The 16,629-nt window shown below is 36.3% G+C and overlaps 1 long non-coding RNA gene across 1 annotated transcript; it reads left to right on the top strand.

Moving 5' to 3' along the window:
• Window positions 1–12,604: 12,604 nt before the first annotated feature.
• LOC131508395 (uncharacterized) lies at window positions 12,605–15,953 on the top strand. The gene is made up of 2 exons (XR_009259992.1): window positions 12,605–13,837; window positions 15,726–15,953. It is a non-coding gene; the product is annotated as an uncharacterized LOC131508395 (long non-coding RNA).
• The last annotated feature ends 676 nt before the right edge of the window (window positions 15,954–16,629 follow it).

Below are 16,629 nucleotides of genomic sequence, written 5' to 3'. Positions count from 1 at the left end.
GTGATAGTCTGTCCTTGCTTCCCCCCTTTTAAAACTTTCTTCATGGTACCTTTTACCATATGAAGTTTTAAGTTTCAGCGTAGTCCAAAATTTCAGCCTTTTTATTTGTAGTTTCTGGGTTTTGTGTCTTGCTTAAGAAGTCCCTTCCCTTCCTAAGATTTTAAAATTTTTCTCATTTTTTAAATCCCTTTTTGCTTAGATATTTACTATTGGTAGGAAAAGTGATTTAATTCTCCCCCACTTTAAAGTATAGTTAGCTGTCACACCATATTTAGAAGAGTTCATCATTTCTACACGGATTTTAGACATCAGTTTCATTGAGCATTCCATTTCATATATCTGAAGAGTAATTTCTGGACTCTTTAGTCTATTTCCTTGATTTGGTTTTGTATATCTCAGTGCCAGTTCAACTCTGTTTTTATTGTCAAGGATCCATAGTATATTTGAATAAGTGTTAGGATCATTCCTCTCTTATTCTTTTTCCTGTGCAAACATTTTCAATATTACTGGGTACTTTTTCTTCCAGATGAATTTTAGAATCAGCTTGTCAACCTATATACAAAACAAAATTCCTTTTGGGATTTTGAATGAAACTATATTAAATGAAAAGACCAATTTGAAGAAACAATTCAAGAAAAGTTGGAACTCTGTGTTTATTTGAATATATTTTTATATCCTTTAAGGATATAAACATTGAAAATTTTTGATAGGTGACATCCTATATATTTTACATTTCTTTTACTGTTACAAATGGTAGTTTTTCTACCATATTAAAACAATTGGTTATTACTAGTATGTCACAGTGCCATAGAATTTTATACACCAATTTTATATCTGCCTGTGTTACTAAACCCCTTTAAAAAATCTAACAGTTTATCAATGGGTTTCTCTTGATTTTCTAAGTAAGCAATCATATTCCTTTGCAAAGAATGACAGTTTGACTACTTTTCTATTATTTATCTCATTTATTTAGTTGTCCAATTGTGTTGGCCAGGATCTCACGTTCATGGCTAAATACATAGCCCTGGTGAGGTTGGACATTTCTATCTTGTTACAGACATCAGTGGAAGTACTTCCAATGTGTTTACATAGAGCATGATTCTTGTTCTCTGTTTTTGGTAAATATTCTGTATGAATTAAAAAAAATCCTATTTCTAGCTTGGTAAGATTTTGTGTTATATTGTTTTTAGTCAATAAGAGGTGTTGAACTTCATCAAATGGTCTTGGGTTGTATAATCTTTAGCTTTTCCTCTTTAATCTGTTCATATAGTGAATCACATCAATAGATTTATTAAGTTATCTTTGCATCCTTGAATAAATTATCCTTTGTCAACATATTAGTATATGGTTGTTACAAGCAACAAAACCAACTCATGCTAGTTAAGTAGAAAAGCAAGTTATTAAAAGCTATCAAGAAACTCCTGGAATCTCTGGAAAGTTAAAAGAATCAGTCTTGTAGGCTACATGGTCCAGAACAAAGTCTCACATTATTTTCAAGAACTGGTCCAGCAAAGACATACTGCAGAAACAACTGACCACTGACACCCTAACTTTGTTACCTAAGGTGGACAGCAGACATGCCCTTTGGCCCCATCATTTTTGGATGTACTTGGATATAGATTCTACTGCCCAACAAACGGATTCTAAGCAGTCCCTACTTCATGTCACTTGCGTCCAACCAAAAGTCTTCAGTGGTGGTATCTGATGGGCAAAGCTTAGGTCATGTACCTCCTACTTAAACTTAAGGAGAAACTGGGAAAGAAAATACATGGCATGGGCAGCCTCTTTGATGGGAGATTAGGAATTCCCTGAACAACAGAAAGTTTGTCAGATACTGAGTAAGCCAGAAAGATGACTAATGTCCCTGATAGTTCTGATATATTATTGAAAATATAAGTTCCTGGATTCAATTAGATAACATTTTATTTAAAATTTTATGATTATATTTAAAAATGAAATTATAATATTTTTTTTTGAGCTATCCTTATTTTTGATATGAAGCTAGGCTATTCTTATAGAATAATATGGAAAGATTTGCAAGCCTTCTATGCTCTGAAAGAATTTGCATTACATAATAATTACCTGCCCTTTATATCTTTAGTAAAACTTATAAAACCATCTGGGACCAGAGCCTATTTTTGGGCGAGAGCTTGGACAACACTTGCAATTATTTTTATAATTATTGTTATATTTATGCTTTTTTTCTCCTATTTGGTTCAATCTGATAATGTATATTATATATAACATAATATATAATATAAATTATATAATTTCATCTGTATTTTCAAGTTAATCAGTATTAGAAAGTTTAGTATTCTTTTAGACTTTAAACAATGTCTTCTATAGATATATCTTTTCTCATTATGCATAGTGTTTATTTTTCTTCTTTTCTTCTTAGAAAAAGATCCAAAGCTGTTACCTATTTTATGGGACTTTGTAGATTGTGATCATTTGATTTTATTGACCAATTTTAATCCTTTATGTTTTTTATTCCATTCTTTTAAATGTAATCTTTTATAAATTCCTTTTTTTTCTTTCTCTTGAGGTATTTTATTATTGTTTTTCTACCTTACTGATCTGAGCTGTTAACTTATTTACTTTATTTTTTCTTAAAATTATAAACTATATCAAGCAAAGAGGGAAGTGTAGAGATGGATATGCTTATATTCTCCATACAACTTGGACAAATCCTAACATTTTGCCAAATTTGCTTCAGATAATTTAAGGGATACAATATTTCAGGTATTAAGTCTCTTATGAATCCCTCACCAGAAATAACTACTGCCCTAAATTGTAGTAGAAATGCTTTTCTATTTACTACATTTATATGTGCCCACAAGCAGCACGGACTTTATGCTGTTTTTAAAACTTATGTAATTGGATCACACTATATGTGTCCTTTTGGAAATTGCTTTTCCTGTTGCTGAGCAATTATGCTTAAGATTTATCTGTGAAAATACATATAGCCTCAGTTTATAAATTTTAACTACTCTAACTTCTTTTGATAAATGAGTCACAATTTATTTATATAGTATCCTGTTGATGAGTTGGAGGAAAAAAAGCTTTATCCAAGATAATGCTAAGAGGAACAGAAGACTGACTGTGGGAAGAGTTTTATATTGGACTTCAGACATCGCTGCAAGAGTGCAGCCAAAGCTTCAACTAGCATCATGTTTGGAAATTATCTTTCCCAATTTTTAAAAAAATGTTTACTTATTTTTGAGAGCGCACCATCAGAGGAGGGGCAAAGAGAGGAGGACAGAGGATCCAAAGCTGACTCTGCTGACAGGCTGACAGCAGTGAGTCCAGTGTGAGACTGTAACTCACAAACTGCAAGATTTTGACCTAAGCCAAAGCTCAACTGACTGAGCCACCCAGGTGCCCCTCCCATTTCTTTATTAAAAGTTTCTGACTAGGGGTGCCTGGGTGATTCAGTCAGTTAAGCCTCTGACTCCTGATTTCGACTTGGGTCATGATCTGGTGGTGAGATCAAGCCCTGCATCAGGATCTGCACTGAGTGTGAAGCTGAGTGTGGAAACTGCTCTCTTTTCTCAATCTGTCACTCACTCTCTCCCTCTCTTTCTCCCTCTGCCCCTCCCACACTTGCATGCACTCTCATGCATGCTGTCTCTCTCTCAAAAAAAATTTTTTTTCAAGAAGTTTTTGATTATGTTTGTTCAGAAATTTTTTTGTGGGACCCAAATGGAAACCACTTAGATAATGTGATTAATATATTAAAGTTCATTTTTCATTCAGTGGTCATAAATTTTTGTAAAGTCTGCTTTTCCCCCCAATTTAAAATTAGGAAAACAGAAATAATTGTAAAAAAAAAAAGTTGGATTTTCTGAGGTTAGAAATAGCATAAAATAATACTGATGAATCCCCTCAAGTTTTGTTCTTTAAGAATATGATGAATATTGGATTTTCATCTACCCTGTGTCTTAGATTTCTCCACCCCCATCTTTCACACTCAACCTTACCTCCTTAACTAAATATGGTACAGCAATAAAATATTGAATAGTTAGATGTTCCCCATTCTAATTTTTAATGCAGAATATTTTTTACTCTTCTTTAATATAAGAATTGCCTTTTGATGGATTTTTATTCAGGTCAGAAGCCTCAATTAAAAAAAAAGTGCATGGAAGAGAGGTAGTCCTCATCTGTTTTAAGGCATTTGAAACTACAATAAAGCCCTTCAAATTGATGCTTTAGATATTGTTTCACAGAAGCTCCATTCTATAGGGTTGACCTAAGCTAGATGGTTTGTCTGTACCGTGGCATCAAATCTCTCGTTAAAAACAGCTGCCATGTCTCCAGATCAAAATTGTATCTACTTATCTATCTATCTATCTATCTATCTATCTATCTATCTATCTATCTATTTAAAAATCCCCAAACACCTCTTCATCCCTAAGCATTTTGAATTTGAGATATATATATATATATATATATATATATATATATGATTATTAAAAATAGATTATCTTTTTTTACTTTAGGCATGTTATTACAGGGGTAAAAAAAAAGTGCCAAATATATGTTACTAAAGCTGTGTAAGACTCAGAAAAAATGGTTGACCCATACAGAGTAAGAATGAGCTGTAATATTTTAAGACATATTATTACATTATATTTTAAATTTGAAAACAAAACTTAAAAGAAAACTTTAGGCTCCGAGGAAGAGTATCAAAGAATTGAAAGCAAACCTCTGCCATTCATAAATGTTCCTCATTGGAGATGCCATTGGTGAGGAGTGTAGAGAAGGTGGGATTCTTTTTACTATCTTCCCTTTTGGGAGCAGGGCTAGCTCTGAGAAAACACAAGGAAACTGCCTGAAGTTTCTACTCACTTCTTTGTGACTTAAATCATAGTATTGAAGTAAATTGCCAGAACATCTTAAGGTATTCACCATTTATTTATTTAGTCAAGAAAAATGTATTAAAATGTTTATGTTAAGCACTGTGCTACCTTCTGGTATATTGGTGAATTGAATAGATATAGTCCCTGACCACAAAGGGACTTCCTGTGTAAGCCTTTAATTTGTTTGGGTGCATCGGTTTTATTTTTTAACCTGTTCTTTCTAATTGAAGTTTTTACTTTCTACTTTACTGTTTTACCTATTAAAGATCTGAAACGTCATTTGTCTTCTTCTTAAAGGTCAAAAATGTCCTCTGTCTTTAGTGTCCTTTCAAAGAGGGACCCATCGAGTAGGACCTAGTTAATAGCAGTAAGACAGAGCCAGCTGGGAAGGCCCAGAATGTGAGCTATCCTTGCCCCCTGCCACCAGATCGACACCGGAGGGCGGATGCATGTTGGGGTGCTGAGACTCTCATCTAGTGGGTAAAATACAGCCCTAAGAACAATAGGAAACACTTTCATAGCACTTAAAATATTCCATGTTGTATAACATCCTACTTGCATTAGCTTGTTTACGCCACACCCCCACGAGGTAGATACAAGTAGTATCTTAATTTCTGTTTTAATTCAGGAACCAACCAGATTCAAATAACATGGGATGTTCTCTTATTAACCTCATTTTAGAGAGAAGAAGCCTGAAGCATGCAGAGGTTAATAACTTGTTCAAGATCACATGGTTGGAGATTTCATTGTTCAAATTCATGTAGTCTGGCTCTAGAATCTGTGCTTTTAGCCACTGCACTGTACAGACTCTACTTCCTTCCTTCTCCAAATGCATAATCAAAATAAGACTCCTAGTGCCAATGTAGATCTGAATATTTTTACTAGAAAATGTCAAGATCCAAGACAATCTTCTATTGGTTAAAGGAGGGCCTGATTATAGTGCCAGATGCAGAGGGAGAATCTGTGTAGGGATGAGAACCAGACAGGACTGACAAAGCACACTCTGTATATTTCTTTCACTACATTTGGCTATGTTCTATTAAAAGTATTTGCTCATGTATCCTTCTGTCCTGTCAGACCCTAACTTATGTAGTCTTGTGATACACATAAAGTCCCATGCTTCTGTCTCCTCATGGTCTTCTCCCATCTGGTTTGGATGTGCTTCCTTGGGAATGACCCCTTCCTCCCTCCAGAAGCTTATATAAAATCCAATCTTATAAAGATAAAGCTTCTTAAAATCCCGACAAGCACTGTGTTTTTTCCCCATTTGTTTTCATGTTGACATGGTATCTCTATATTGTAGAGAGATGAATAATATTGATAAGCATCTTATAGCATGGTAGAGACTGACATAGCTGACATTCACTTTTTTAAAAATATAATTTATTGTCAAGTTGGCTAACATACAGTGCATACAGTGTGCTTTTGGTTTTGAGGGTAGATTCCTGTGATTCATTGCTTACATACAACACCCAGTGCTCATTCCAACAAGTGGCCTCCTCAATGCCCATCACCCATTTCCCCCTTCCCTCCCCCCCCATCAGCCCTCAGTTTGTTCTCTGTATTTAATAGTCTCTTATGGTTTGCCTCCCTCTCTCTTGGTTTGTAACTATTTTTTCCCCTTCTCTTCCCCCATGGTCTTCTGTTAAGTTTCTCAAGATCCACATATCAGTGAAAACATATGATATCTGTCTTTCTTTGACTTATTTCACTTAGCATAATACTCTCCAGTTCCACCCACATTGCTGCAAATGGCAGGATTTCATTCTTTCTTTCTCATTGCCAAGTAATATCTCATTGTATATATAAACCATATCTTCTTTATCCATTCATCAGTTGATGGATACTTAGGCTCTTTCCATAATTTGGCTATTGTTGAAATTGCTGCTATAAACATTGGGGTACAAGTGCCACTATGCATCAGCACTCTTGTATCCCTTGGGTAAATTCCTAGCAGTGCTATTGTTGGGTCATGGGGTAGATCTATTTTTAATTTTCTGAGGAACCTCCACACTGCTTTCCAGAGCGGCTGTACCAGTTTGCATTCCCACCAACAGTGCAAGAGGGTTCCCATTTCTCCACATCCTCGCCACTATCTATTGTTTCCTGAGTTGTTAATTTTAGTCACTCTGACCTGTGTGAGGTGGTATCTCAGTGTGGTTTTGATTTGTATTTCCCTGATGGTAAGTGATGTTGAGCATCATTTCATGTCTGTTGGTCATCTGGATGTCTTTTTTGGAAAAGTGTCTATTCATGTCTTCTGCCCATTTCTTCACTGGATTATTTGTTTTTCAGGTGTGGAGTTTGGTAAGTTCTTAATAGATTTTGGATACTAACCCTTTATCTGATATATTATTTGCAGATATCTTTCCCATTCCATCAGCTGCCTTTTGGTTTTGTTGATTGTTTCCTTTGGTGTGCAGAAGCTTTTTATCTTGATGATGTCCCAATAGTTCATTTTTGCTTTTAATTCCCTTGCCTTTGGAGACATGTCAAGCAAGAAATTGCTGCGGCTGAGGTCAAAGAGGTTGTTGCCTGCTTTCTCCTCTAAGGTTTTGATGGTTTCCGATCTCATATTTAGGTCTTTCATCCATTTTGGGTTTATTTTTGTGTGTGGTGTAAGAAAGTGGTCTAGTTTCATTCTTCTGCATGTTGCTGTCCAGTTCTCCCAGCAACATTTGCTAAAGAGACTGTCTTTTTTCCTTTGGATACTCTTTCTTGCTTTGTCAAAGATTAGTTGGCCATACTTTTGTGGGTTCAATTCCAGGTTGTCTATTCTATTCCATTGGTGTATGTGTCTGTTTTTGTGCCAATACCATACTGTCTTGATGATTACAGCTTTGTAGTGGAGGCTAAAGTCTGGGATTGTGGTGCCTCCCACTTTGTTTTTGTTTTTCAATATTACTTTGGCTATTCAGGGTCTTTGTGGTTCCATACAAATTGTAGGATTGTTTGTTCTAGTTTTGAGAAGAATGCTGGTGCAATTTTGATTGGGATTGTATTGAATGTGTAGATTGCTTTGGGTGGTATTGACATTTTAACAGTATTTATTCTTCCAATCCATGAGCATGGAATGTTTTTCCATTTCTTTGTGTCTTCTTCAATTTTATTCATAAGTTTTCTATAGTTTACAGCATACAGATCTTTTACATCTTTGGCTATGTTTATTCCAGGTATTTTATGGTTCTTGGTGCAATTGTAAATGGGATCAATTTCTTGATTTCTCTTTCTCTTGTTTTATTATTGGTGTATAGAAATGCAACCAATTTATGTACATTGATTTTGTATCCTGTGACTTTGCTGAATTCATGTATCAGTTCTAGCAGCTTTTTTGGTGGAGTCTTTCTGGTTTTCCATGTAAAGTATCTGTAGTCTTAACTTAGCTACTTCAATATACATTATCCCCTTGCTGCTTAGTAGTAAAACTGCTAATTTATAGCTGAGCACATGACTGTCCAGAATCAAGACTAAATTGCCCAGCCTCTCTTGCAGTTAGGTATGGCTATATGACTATATTCTAGTCAATGAGATATAAGTGGAAGCATTATGTGCATCCTTCAGGAAGTATCCTCAAAGAGAAGGAGTATGCCCTTCCTTATACTTCTTCCTTCCTGTTAATTGGAATGCAGATAGTTGAAGCTTGAGTGGCCATCGTGGGTCCATGTCTTAAGTATGATAAACTAACAGGACGGGAGGAGATGGGCAATCATGAAAACACCATTTAGCCCTGAATAGTTGTTTGTTTTAACCTCCAGTCTTTATGAGAGAAAAAATAATTGGGATGCCTGGGTGACTCAGTCATTAGAGCTTCCCACTGTTGATATTAGTTCAGGTCATGATCTCGCTGTTATGAGATGGAGAGTTGCATGTGGCTCTGTGCACACTGAGCGCGGAGCCTGCTTAGGATTCTCTCTCTCCCTCTGCCCTTTCCCCACTCAGGTGCATGCGTGCATGCTCCCTCTCTCAAAATAAGTCAATAATAAACATATTAAATTCTAACAAGTTTAAGTCACTGTTATTTTAAATTTATATTTCTCATAGCTAAACCTAACTAATCCTAACTAATACAGTTGTAAGTTAAATCTATTCTCTACCCCTTATCCTGGTGGCAGTACCTGCCCATGTATTTGCTTTCATTCCCCTTTATCAACAACCACTATTATATCTTTTTATGAAACTTCTAATAGACTTTAACTACAGTCCATTTACCTACCCTCAAAGCCTCAGAATGGTCATGCCCTGGATTTGGCTGATGTCTTAGAAAGTATAAGGGGATTTTTGAATAGGATAGTAAGGTGTTCTGATTATTAAAGATTTGTTGTTGTTGTCTTGTGACTGGTGGATAGTCTATTTGGAGAAGGAAGAGGTAAGGAGGTGGGGCATCTTTGTCACTTCTTATCTTTTGGATTATTATTTTTTTGTGTGGTCATAGGTTATGTGAAATTGGTATCTTGAGAGTAAGATGATAGCCCTGCCCTATCCTTCAGTCTTAATGAGTTTTCTGGTTCATGATCCCTTGATGTCTAGCTTGTGGTCCATCTTCTGAGTCTCTAGTATTGTCCAGAATTTTGATCTCTTAGATTTCTTATTTCCTGTTTTATCTGGTTTCTTCTACAGCACAGGTCCTGAACCTGGGATTCATGGATCCTTAAGGAATTGGCTGGGGATGGGGGGAGCCTGTGAAAACTTCTTGCATTATTTGTGGACTTTTATGGATAAGTGCATGGGCGGATTTCTCTTTTTTTTTTCTAGGCAGAGCCTGCATTTCACTAAATTCTAAAAGGAATTTCTAACTCCGAAAGCCTAAAGATTTTCCATATGTTAAAACTTGACTGAGTCAGATACTTAGTTGCAAACATGGGACATATTATTTGGCATCATAGAGCCTTCCTTTACTGAATTGCTTTTTAAAACAAAAAAAATTATTGAAATATAATTGGCATATAACATAATGTTTCAGGTGTTCAACATAATGATTTGATATTTGTATATATTGCAAACTAATCACCATAAGAAGTCTACTTACTATCCATCACCACAGACTTACAATTATTTTTCTTGTGATGGGAACTTTCATGATCTACTCTCTTAGAAACTTTGAAATATGTAATTCAGTATTATTAACTGTAGTCTCCAAGTTTTTTTTTTTTTTTTTAATTTATTTTTGGGACAGAGAGAGACAAAGCATGAATGGGGGAGGGGCAGAGAGAGAGGGAGACACAGAATCGGAAACAGGCTCCAGGCTCCGAGCCATCAGCCCAGAGCCTGACGCGGGGCTCGAACTCACGGACCGGGAGATCGTGACCTGGCTGAAGTCGGACGCTTAACCGACTGCGCCACCCAGGCGCCCATGTAGTCTCCAAGTTTTACATCACATCCCCAGTACTTATATACTGTATAACTGGAAATTTGTACCTTTTGACCACCTTCACCCTAACTATCTCTGGCAACCACCAATCTGATTTCTCTAGGAGTTCAGTTTTTTGGTTTGGTTATGCTCTTGTATTGCTTTAGACTCCACATATAAGTGAGGTCATATGATGTTTGTCTTGCTCTGACTTATTTTTCTCAACATAATGCCTTCAAGGTCCTTTCATGCTATCTCAAATGGCAAGATATCCTTTTTTTAATGTATGACTAATATTCCATTTTATGTATACACCACATCTTCTTTATCCATTAATTCATCAAGGATCACTTAGATTGCTACTGTAAATAGGAACATGCAGACACATGGCTATTGTAAATAATACTGAAATAAACATGGAGTGACATAAACTTTTCAAGTTAGTGTTTTTAGTTCTTTTGGAAAAATGCCCAGAAGTGGAATTGATGGATCATATGGTTTAATTTTTAATTTTTTCAAGAACCTTCATGATGTTTTTCATAGTGGCTACACCAATGTACCTTTCCACCAACAGTGCATAAGGATTTCTTTTTCTCCACATCCTTGCCAACACTTGTTATTTCTTATCTTTGATAATAGCCATCCTAACAAGTGTGAGATGATCTCTCTTCATGATTTTGATTGGCATTTCCCTGATAATTAGTGATGTTGAATACCTTTCCTTGGACCCATTGGCCATCTATATGCTCCTTTGGAAAGATGACTTTTTAGATCTTTGGCCCGTTTTTTTTTTTTTTTTTTTTTTAAAGATTTTACTTTTAAGTAATCTCTGCACCCAATATGGGACTCAAACTCACACATCTGAAATGAAGAGTCACATATTTAACAAACTGAGCCGGTCAACTACCCATTTTAAATTGAATTGTTTTTTTTTCTTTTGAATTATGTGAGTTCTTTGTATTATGGATATTAACCTCTTATCAGATTTATGATTTGAAAATATTCTCTTGCATTTGGTGGGTTGCCTTTTCATTTTGTTGATAATATTCTTTGCTGTGCAGAAGCTTTTTAGTTTGATATAGTGCCACTTGCTTATTTTCACTTTTGTTGCCTTTGCTTTTGCTTTAAAATCTGGAAAATCATCAACAAGACCCATGTCAAGGAGCTTTCCTCCTATGTTTTCTTTTAGGAATTTTATGGTTTCAGGTACTACATGCAAATCCATTTTTAATAATTTTTGTGTATGGTGAAAGAAAGTGGTCCAGTTTCATTCTTTTGTATGCACCTGTCCACTTTTCTCAACACCATTTTTTAAAGAGACTATTCTTTCCCCAATGTATATTCTTGACTCCTTTATCATAAATCAAGTGACCATATATTCATGGTCTTACTTCTGGGTTTTCTATTCTGTTCCTTTGATCTTTATGGTTTTTTAAAAACTTTTTTAAATGTTTACTTATTTATTTTGAGAGTTAGGGCATGACAGGGGAGAGGCAGAGAGGGAAAGAGAGAATCCCAAGCAGGCTCACACTGTCAGTGCAGAGCACAATGTGTGGCTCAAATTCACAAACTGTGAAATCATGATCTGAGCTGAAAGCAAGAGTCGGATGCTTAATCAACTGAGCCACCCAGGCACCCCTAGGTGTCTGTTTTTAATGCGAATATTATATTGTATTGATTACTATAGCTTTGCAATATAGTTTCTGTTAAGTTTTTATTCAAATTCTAGTTAGTTAGCATTTGGTATAATATTAGTTTCAGGTGTACAATATAGTGATTCAATATTTCCATGCATCACCCAGTGTGTACAACAAGTTCACTCCTTAATCCCTGTCACCTATTTAAACCACATCCCCACCCAGTTTTGTAATATTATTTGAAATCAGAAAATGTAATAGCTTCAGATTTGTTCTTCTTTCTTAAGATTGCTTTGGCCTGATGACTCCTGTAATTATCAAGTCTCTCTCTCTCTCTTTTTAAAATCTTTTTTAATATTTTAATTTATTTTTGAGAGAGAGAGAGAGAATAAGTGGGTGAGGGGCAGAGAGAGAGGGAGACACAGAATCAGAAGCAGGTTCCAGGCTCTGAGCTCTCAGCACAGAGCCCTACATGGGGCTCGAACTTGTGAACTGTGAGATCATGACCTGAACTTAACTGACTGAGCCACCCAGGTGCCCCAAGTTTCTCTTATTTTTACTGCATAAAATTCAACCACAATTTGTGGCCCATATCTAGTTTACCTATAATTGTATCTTATTTGTCACAACCCAATTTTATAATATGTTAATTTTTAACCTCTTGTATATATATTATTTTTGAAAAATATATGATAAAAATAATAACTATAACTTGAATTCATCATTAATTTCTTGTGACAGTTTCTTATGTTGTGCTAAGGGTTGCAATAACCACCTATGCCCAACATTAAACATAACTTCCCCACCCATCTTTAGAAGTACTTAAAGCCATTGTGACCCAAGATGATATCAGTCTGTAAGTATTTGTGGTCTACATAACAGGTGGAGGATTGTGAAGTTTAGGATTGAGGGACATGATAGAAAAGAATTAGGGAAAGAGCCTGGGAAGATGACATCCATTTTGAAGGAGAAAGTGATTATTTCTTGTGAAACAGAAGATAAAAAGGATAGAAGTAAATATAAAGATATTTTAATGTGGATAGAATGTGAGAAGGAATAGGCAAGTGATGGCTCAGTACTTTCAGTAAAGGGAGAAATAAGAGGGGAATTTTAAGTTATCTTCATGAAAAGGGAGGGATAAGGTTAGTTCTGATATGAAGAGCTCCAGTGGGGCGAGAGGAGTGAATAAAAGACTAACAAAAAAAGTAGGGAAATAGGTCATTTCAACAGTTCAACAAATTTCTCTGAGTACTACTATGTTACAATACTGTGTAGGCACAGGGTCAGAGAAGATATAATCCCTTTCCTTGTGGTTGTCCCTCTAAATGGGAAAGCCACCACCAGGGCCCTGTTGAAAGGATATGAACATTAACATTAGCATAATCACACGATGATCTTTAGCAATGCTTGCTGGACTCTGCAGGACAGGAGGTGGATTGGGGGCTGTGAAGATTCAGATTTACTAACAACCTGATAAGAATATTCAAGGCACCACTGGTGAACATGATGTCCACACTAGGAAAAGAGATATGTAAGGTAAGGGAAAGCACTGCTCCTGTAGGGAGGGAGTACTGTGGGCATCAGGAAAGGCAGTGCCAACTTTAAGGGAGCCCTCAAGTGATCCTTCAAGTGATAAGAGGCCTCCCAGTTAAGTCCTATTGGTGGGTCACTGAGACAGTGAGGAGGGACATGGATGAGTAAAAAGTGTTATAAAGATGTAATAAGGGCTTGTGCATGTCATAATATGATTAAACAAATAGGAAGTATACAGGAGTTATGAGGAGTTGGATCCCCACAAATCTAAGAAAGACCAAGTCATATAAGGTCCAGCTCATCCAGGAAAGTCTCGAAGTACAGGGATTCTGATCCTGAAATCATCTCCGTTTACCTTGGTTTATCTTTTTGAGACGCTTAGTTGCTTCTGAGAGGACTTGCTATGAAGATTCCTTTCCTTTTTTTAGCTCTTCTTTTCTTTGGCCTGTTATCTGCCTCAGGTAAGACTTTAGCAATAATTAGGGAAAAGCAAATACAAATGAGAAGGCTCAATGTAATGACACAACAACCATTCGTTGGTAATGGTACATTGTAGGTGCTCAAGAATGTTTTGAATGAATGAATCATTGTTTCTTTATGAATGACCCTGGAAATAGAAAAGAATTTGGAGAATTCCAGGGTTCCCTTTCTATGTCATACTAAATTTCACATCTCAGCTATGAAATAGAATCTTAGATTATTTCCAAGAAAAAGAATTTATAGATTTATCTGTTTTGCCAAATGATTTTACAAAATGATTTTGAAACCTTGAACTCAGGTCTTCTAACTCCCAGAACACCATGTACATTTTATTTCCACTGTCATGTTTCTCTACCTATTATGAGGAAAGTACAAATAGTATCCATTTTGTAGAGTTTTATTGTGAGACTTAACTGTGTTAATCTATGTTAAGAGCTTTGGAGAAGTACGTGACAAATAGTAAGTGCTCAAGAAACATTATTATCATCATCATGACAGTTTTTACCTCTTCTTTATTCCCTTTGGTAATTTTTTCCATTGAGTTCAGAATATCCTGAATCAAGATGAGCCCAGATAGAACTGTGCAGTTGTTTATCTTTAGAACTCCAGGTGCCCATGAAGTGATAAAGGGCTAATGGGGTTAAGAATGGAAAGGAAGGAATAGAGGAGAGAGAGAGAGAGAGAGAGAGAGAGAGAGAGAGAGAGAGAGAGAGAGAGAGAGACACATATATTCATCAGGAAGATGAAAACATTAATGACATGGAGGTGAGAAGAAGGAGGAAGATGGCAACAATGATGGTGCTAGGGGGTTAGGCTGAGTCATTTAGAAAGTTTTGTTGCCATTAATAGAAATGCAACTGCAAGAAAATGAAGCTGGTTTGGGAATGAAGCCAGTTAATATGATTTTAGAAATGGTTGCTTTGAAGTGACAGTAAAACCTCCAAGTGGAAATAATCTACTAGACAGACAAGCGGAGATAGGAAACCAGGAGAAAGCTTGTGACTGAAGATAAACATTGTGGGATCTTCCACAGAAATATGACAGCTGAAGTTATGTGAATAGATTACTACGCTGAGGATAATTCTTTCCTTTCTCTTTCTCGCAGGCATGTTGTGCTCTGAGCACGGTGATGATAAGTGCTGTGTGTTAGTGGAGGACAAAGGCAACACAGAAAACTACCATTCTCTTTTCTTCTCTATTCCTTCTCTCTCCTTTTCACTCTTATCTCCACCTTACTGTCTCTCAATAGATATTTTTCCCATTCCTGAATATATAAGGTAGTTTACAAGTTGAATACAATATATTTTTTAAGCTAAATAATTACTAAGAAGATTCAGACAAAGGAAAAGCAGTGTAGAAAAAAGTAATTTGGAATACTGATGGTATTGTGTTCCAAAATGATCCCTGGGTGAGTGAGGTAGCTGACAGTGGAGAATAGAGGAAGTCGTTGATGTGGATTTCAGTTTGGAACATCCTGAGGAACTGCACCTACACATTATGTACCTGCTTGTCCTTACCTGCTTGGAATGGTAGGACATCCATCATGTCCTTCCAGTGTGGCATGATCTTCTAGAAAGTATAGTTCTGGCCCTTGTCCTAGGATCATCCAGTAATGCCAGCCTTATTTAATCCAAAGGAAGTTCAGTCAGTCTTTTACTCCAAGTCAGGAGTGACTGAATTCCCTGTCACTTCCTTCTAAAATGCGTTTTTTAAAAATCCCGATTAAAAGCTATTTTGTTCCCATGGGCCATTGCCACTGATTCCACAAGTCTTCATATTCGCACTCTCTTCTAGAACTTTGTGAATATATCCACAAGTAAATATAGTCCCTGTTTTTGCTTATTTGTTTATCTTTCTGCTTAATTTTAGGAACTGAAGATGATTATATGGTCACTAGCTTCCTGGACTGTAAAAATCAAACATTGTGTAGTTCTCCAAATGAAAATGGAAACTGTTCTGATGTTAACAAGGAGGTTGGAATATGTGTCTTGCGTTTTAGAAAAAATGCAAAGCAACCAACCATAAAGAAATAGAACATTAGGAAGACAGGACAATCAACACCCTTGTCTTATCAGAAAATAAAGTCTGTTTTCTCTCGTCTCTCTTTTCTTCTCTAGTGACACATTTATTTCTTGACAGTTTAGACAAAAGTTTATTATCAAGGAATTACAATGAAAGCCAACATTTCTTTTCATCCAGACCAGTCAGAGAATACAGATGAAGAAAACAAAAGAAGACCTGTTCTTTCTGGGTTGGGGTGCGAGTTTGGGGAGTGTGATGTGTGAGAGAAGATCTCAAGGGGCATTCCTGGTATGTGTGTGCAAGGTGTGGAAAGGGCAGGTGGAGTACAGGTTATCATGTTTTACTGCATATTGTGAATGGAGTCTTTGTTTTTTGTTTTGCAGATTTTGGTGAGGTCTTAATTTGCTTTTCAATAATTATTTTTGGCTCACAGTCTTTGTAACAGGTTAGTGTTTGTATCATAACTTGTGGTTTCTTTTCCTGACCATAGAAGCCACATCCACAATCTGGGTCTGGTGAGACAAGAAAGGAGACTTTGAGCCTGGGACTCCTTTCCTTCTGCTGGAGCCTTGGATGCCCATGCTTTCTAAAGTAACTATAATTCCCTGCACAGCATGGCTGTAGGAGGGCAAGGCTGTTCTCCCCAAGTACCTTGGTCCACCAGGATGCACGGATTCCTCTGTACAACTTCCCACTGAAACTGCCCTCTTGGCTTTTTAGGAAAACCCAACTTGATGGAACATTTCTAATT

The sequence above is a fragment of the Neofelis nebulosa genome, chromosome 4 (genome assembly GCF_028018385.1).
Source record: "Neofelis nebulosa isolate mNeoNeb1 chromosome 4, mNeoNeb1.pri, whole genome shotgun sequence".
NCBI lineage: Eukaryota > Metazoa > Chordata > Mammalia > Carnivora > Felidae > Neofelis > Neofelis nebulosa.
Note: the sequence above shows the minus strand (reverse complement) of the source record. Positions and strands in the feature narration are given on the sequence as shown.